Below are 6,267 nucleotides of genomic sequence, written 5' to 3'. Positions count from 1 at the left end.
TCAAGTGCCAGTCAATTAGTTGATCTAATTAACAAACAGAATGACGTAATCAAGGCAATTAGAATAATGGGTAGGCTCCCTCGTTAATACTTTAACTGTTAATTTCTTTGACGTGGTCCTAAAACAACAGTGCTCCTTCAAAGATGAATTTATTTATGACTAGCCTCAATAATAATAATAATAATAATAATAATAATAATTAATTAATAAATAAATTAAATCGATATTCTAAAGTAAATTAAAATATTTTCTTTATAGAAAAAATGTCTACAGCACCCGGTGTTCCCAGGCGGTCACCCACCAAGGTACTAACCGGGCCCGGACTGCTTAACTTCGGTGAGACGGAAGAGAACCGGTGCTTTCACGTGGATGGCCGTAGAAACAACTGATGTAAAATAAAGGTATAAGTATGTATATTCCGGAAGGAAAACATTCGCAGCATTTTTGTTTTATTTTTTTCGAAGGATCGGTAAATGGCGTTCGGTGGGACCCGGCGCATGTTCACGAATTAGCGCGGGGGTGGTGTGGTGGGGTTGGGTTCTTCACTAGGTTGATTGTGGACACTTCGAAACTAAGTTTTGTTCCCCAGCATAAAAACACTTATTTAAGATCGCTGTCACCGGTTGTAACTCGAAAGATACCTCTAGTTCGATTCCTATACGGTAATAAAGCTCAGGGGAGCGCTTCTGCGCAGTAAACTTGATATTGCAGTATACTACAATGAGAAATGACCCGTCACGTCACGCAATTGTTTAACGCTTGGAAGCGGAGTTTTGTCTTCTGTGGCGAAAAACAACGATATGAAAAAGAAGAAGAGAAAGCGAAAGAAATATGGTTCGGGACGGGGAATTTATGTAAAACAACTCGCCTTCCTATCGTGCAACGGACTCGCGCGCTCATGTTAAAGCGGGTTTATACCACTAAGTTCAACATCGGCCCTGTGTGTTCGATGATAAATGACCAGTCACTGAATTGTTTGATTACTTTGACAGTATGTGTAAACAATTATTTGAAAAGATATGCTGGGGGGGGGGGGGGGAACAAGGGTGTGTTCGTGCATGTGTGTATGCGTGCGCCTGTGTAGATGTCTGGTTTTTAATGTGACTGAGGTTGTCCAGTAAACCAAGGTATCCGCTTTCTTTTTTGTTTTTGATGGGTAGGGGTTGATGAGGTCAAAATATAATTATGTGGGGAGCGGGGCAAAAAAAAGGGAGGGTGTGTGTCCCTTTTTTAGGAGTATGCATTTACAATACTGTGTCTGTGCGTTTGTGAATAAAAATCAAATATTGCAATTATGTTATACAACCACTTTCGTTGATTTGTTTGGCTCTTCAAAAAGAGCCCGCCACCAAGTCGGCGTCTGCATTTTATCCTTTTGCTTCATCTTGCGAATTCGGATTACGGAATTCGGGGGAGACGATGGAGACGATTGCCACCTTCAAGCTCAACTCTGCTGACCGTTTCTGCTTTCAGCAAGCATACTCGTAAGTAAATAGGTCCGGATTCCCTCTACTGTTGCCATCTTCTAGTCGCAGGTTGTAAAGACACCCCCCAGGGGGGAAAATGACTTGTGGTTGTCGATTCTCGCTGTATCATAGCGAAATCTGGAGGTCTTCTAGGCTATTATTGGTAAGGAAGATGATCTGCCCACAGGCTCGTCTTGAAAACGATTTCTCCGTGGTAGAGAGAGTTCGGCGTATAGATGAATTTCTCCATTATATTGGAACTGCAGTGTCGTAATTATATAAAATGAAATTGTTACAGAGAGAAGAGAAGACAACTGCACTTTATATTCCTTATGGACACAGCACTAATAATCAATGTCACGGTCAGATAATATATACATGTACCACAAATCCAGACTTGGCGGGGGGGGGGACCCTCAAGTGCCAATCAATTAGTTGATCTAATAACAAACACAATGTCGTAATCAAGGCAATTAGGAATAATGGGTAGGCACCTTACGTAAACTTTATCTGTTAATTTTTTGGACGTTGGTCCTAAAACAACAGTGCTCCTTCAAAGATTGAATGTTATTTATGAGTTAGCCTCAATAATATAATAATAATAATAATAATAATAATAATATAATAATAATAATAATAATAAATAATGTATAATTAATAAATAAATTAAATCGATTATCTCAAAGTCCAATTAAAATATTTTCTTATAGAAAAACGGTCTACAGCACCACGGATTGTTCCCAGGCGGTCACACATCCAAGTACTAACCGGGCCCGACGTTGCTTAACTTCGCGTGATCGGACGCGAGAACAGGTGCTTTCAACGTGGTATGGCCGTAGGAACAACACAAATGATGTAAAATATAAGGTATACGTATGTAAATTCACGGAAACTAGAGGTGACCAGTCAGCATTCATTTTGGTTTCTTTTTTTCGAACGGATAGGTACAAATGGCGTTCGGTGGGACCCAGGCGCATGTTCACGAAATTACAGCGCGGGGGTTGGGGTGGGGTTGGGTCTTCACTAAGCTCGATTGTTTGACGCTTCGAAAACTAAGTTCTTTGTTCAACGTTCATAAACACTGATTTAAGAATCGCTGTTCACCGCGTTGTAACAGAAAGATACCTTATAGTTCGTATCCTAGGACGGTAATACGCCTCAGGTGAGCAGCTCTTGCGCAGTAAAACTTGATATTGCCGAATACTACAATGAGAAAATGACGTCCACGGAATTGTTAACGCTTGGAAGCGGAGTTTGTCTTAGTGGCCGGAAAACACACCGATATGAAAAAGAAAAATCGAGGAAAGAAATATGGTTGGGACGGGATATACAAAACCAATCGCCTTCTCATCGTGCAACGGATCGCGCCTCATGTTAGCGTTCTACCCACTAAAGTTCAACATCGCCCTGTGTTACGATCGAATAAATGACGTCACTGAATTGTTTGATACTTTGAACACGTGGTGTAAACAAATATTTGAAAAGATATTGCTGGGGTGTGGGGGGGGGGGGGGAGGCACGTGTGTGTTCGTGCATGTGTTGTATGCGTGCGCCCGTGTAAGATGTATGTTTAAATGTGTTGAGGTGTCCCCAGTAAACACAGGATCGCTTCTTTTTTGTTTTGATTGGGTAGCGGGTTGATGAGTAAAATATAATTATGTGGGGGGGAGCTGGGAAAAAAAGGGAGGCGAGGTGTGTGTCCCTTTTTAGGATATAGTAGTATGCATTTACAATACTGTGTCGTAGCGTCAAGTGAATAAAAATCAAATATTGGCAATTATGTATAAAACCACTTTCGTGTGATTTGTTTGGTCTTAAAAGAGCCGCCACCAAGTGGCGTCTGCCATTTTATTCCTTTTACTTCATCTTCGAATTCGGATTCGGATTCGGGCGGAGACGATTGCCACCTTCAAGCCTCAACTCTGCGGACCGTTTTCTGCTTTACAGCAAGCATTACTAGTACGTAATAGTTCCGGATTTCCCTCTACTGTTGCCATCTTCAGTACGACAGGGTTGTAACAGAATGACTGTGGGTTGTCGATTCTCAGCTTTATCATAGCGAAGCTGGAGGTCTTCTAGGCTATTTGTTAAGGAAGATGATTCTGACCACAGGCTCCGTCTGAAAACGATTCTCCGTTTCGTAGAGTTCGGAGATTAGATTGATATTTCTCCATTATATTGAAACTGCAAGTGTCGTAATTATAAAAAATGAAATGTACAGAGAGAAGAGAAAACATGGCACTTTATATTCCTTATGACACGCCACTAATACTCAATGTCACGTCAGGCAATATAATACATTGTTACACAAATTCTCAGACCACTCAAGTGCCAGTCAATTAGTGGTAGATCAACTTAACAAAACAGTTAATGACGCTAATCAAGGCAATTAGGAAATAACGGGTAGGCACCTTCGTTAAAACTTTTAAACTGGTTAATTTCTTTGACGTGGCCCTTGTACAAACAACAGTGCTCCTGCAAAGATGAAAGTTTATAATGACCTAGCTCATATAATTTAATTACTAATAAGAATACTAATAATAATATATAATAATAATTAAGCACGTAATTAATTAACAATAAAATTAAACTCGATATTCTAAAGTAAATTAAAATATTTTCTTTATAGAAAAAAAATGTCTACAGCACCCGGTTGTTCCCAGGCGCGTCACCCATACCAAGTACTAACCGGGCCCGACGTTCTTGCTTAACTGCGGTGATCGGACCGAGAACCGGTGCTTTCAACGTGGTATGGGCACGTAGACAGACAACCTGATGTAAAATAAAGGTTTATACGTAGGTAATATTCCGGAAGTGGAGACATTCAGCATTCATTTTGGTTTTATTTTTTCGACGGATTCGGTAAAATGGCGTTCGGTGGGACCAGGGCGCATGTTCACGTAACGAATTCAGCGCGGGGGTGGGGGTGGGGTTGGGTTCTTCACTAAGTTTGATTTGTTGACACTTCGAAACTAAGTGTTTGTTCACAGCAGCATAAACACTTATTTAAGAATCGCTGTTCACCGGTTGTAACAGAAAGATACCTTATAGTTCGTAGCCCTATACGGTAATACGCCTCAGGTGACGCGCTCTGCGCAAGTAAACCTTGATATTGCCGTAATACTACAATGAGAAATGACGTCACCGCAATTGTTTAAACGCTTGGAAGCGGAGTTTGTCTTCTGTGGCGGAAAACAACGATAGAAAAAGAAAAGAGAAAGAAATATGGTTGGCGACGGGATAAAACCAATCGCCTTCCCATCGTGCAACGGATCGGCGCCTCATGTTAGCGTTTCAGACCAACTAAGTTTCAAACATCGCCCTTGTGTTACGATGATAAATGACAATCACTGAAATTGTTTGATACTTTGACAGTGTACAAACAATTATTTGAAAAGGATATGCTGGGGGGGGGGGGGGGGGAGGCACGTCGTGTGTTCGTGCATGTGGGTCTGCGTGCGCCCGGTGAGATGTATGGGTAAATGTGATGAGGTTGGTCAGTAAAACAAGGATCGCTTTCTTTTTGTTTTTGATTGGGTAAGGGGTTGATGAGTAAAAATAATTAGGTGGGGAGCGGGAAAAAAAGAGGAGGTGTGTGGTCCCTTTGTAGGAGTATGCCCTTTACAATACTGTGTTCGGTTGCGTGTGAATTAAAAAATCAAATATTGAACTTATGTTATAAAACCACTTTAGTGTGATTTGTTTGGCCTCTTAAAAGAGCCGCCACCAAGTGGCTGTCTGCATTTATTCCTTTTCTTCATCTTGCGAATGCGGATTCGGAATTCGGGGGAGACGATTGCCACCTTCAAGCTCAACTCTGCGACACGTTTCTGCTTTCCAGCAAGCATACTCGTAGTAATAGTTCCGGATTCCCTCTACTGTTGCCATTTCTTCAGTCGCAGGTTGTAACAGAAGGACTTGTGGTTGTCGAATTCTCGTTTATCATAAGCGAATCTGGAGGTCTGTCCTAGGCTATTTGTTAAGGAAGGATGATCTGCCCACAGGGATCGTCTGAAACGATTCTCCGTTTCGTAGACGTTCGGCGTATAGATTGAATTTCTCCATTATAATTGAACTGCAGTGTAGTAATTATAAAAATGAAATGTACAGAGGGAGAGAAACATTGCACTTTATATTTCTTTGACACGCATAATACTCAATGTCACGTCAGCAATTATAGATTGTACACAAATCCAGACCACTCAAGTTGCCAATCAATTAGTTGATCTAATTAACAAACAGAATGACTAATCAAGGGCAAATTAGATAATGGGGTAGGCACCTTCGTAAATCTTTATTGTTAATTCTTTGACGTGGTCCTAAAACAACAGTGCTCCTTCAAAGATGAATTTATTTATGACTAGCCTCAATAATAATAATAATAATAATAATAATAATAATAATAAATAATAATTAATTAATAAATAAATAAATCGATATTTAAAGTAAATTAAAATATTTTCTTTATAGAAAAAATGTCTACAGCACCCGGTGTTCCAGGCGGTCACCCATCCAAGTACTAACCGGGCCCGACGTTGCTTAACTTCGGTGATCGGACGAGAACCGGTGCTTTCAACGTGGTATGGCCGTAGACAACAACTGATGTAAAATAAAGGTATACGTATGTAATATTCCGGAAGTGAACATTCAGCATTCATTGTTTTATTTTTTCGACGGATAGGTAAAATGGCGTTCGGTGGGACCAGGCGCATGTTCACGAATTCAGCGCGGGGGTGGGGTGGGGTTGGGTTCTTCACTAAGCTCGATTGTTTGACGCTTCGAAACTAAGTTTTTCTTCCAC

At 40.8% G+C, this 6,267-nt stretch overlaps 1 non-coding gene and 2 pseudogenes across 1 annotated transcript; all 3 read right to left on the bottom strand.

Moving 5' to 3' along the window:
- Positions 1 to 264: 264 nt before the first annotated feature.
- On the bottom strand, positions 265 to 381 carry LOC121367186 (annotated as a pseudogene).
- A 1,801-nt stretch (positions 382 to 2,182) lies between these two features.
- On the bottom strand, positions 2,183 to 2,307 carry LOC121367185 (annotated as a pseudogene).
- Positions 2,308 to 5,942: 3,635 nt separating this feature from the next.
- On the bottom strand, positions 5,943 to 6,060 carry LOC121367184. The gene has a single exon (XR_005957336.1). It is a non-coding gene; the product is annotated as a 5S ribosomal RNA (ribosomal RNA).
- Between the last annotated feature and the right edge of the window lie 207 nt (positions 6,061 to 6,267).

Source organism: Gigantopelta aegis, unplaced genomic scaffold, assembly GCF_016097555.1.
Source record: "Gigantopelta aegis isolate Gae_Host unplaced genomic scaffold, Gae_host_genome ctg9879_pilon_pilon, whole genome shotgun sequence".
NCBI classification, from domain to species: domain Eukaryota; kingdom Metazoa; phylum Mollusca; class Gastropoda; order Neomphalida; family Peltospiridae; genus Gigantopelta; species Gigantopelta aegis.
Note: the sequence above shows the minus strand (reverse complement) of the source record. Positions and strands in the feature narration are given on the sequence as shown.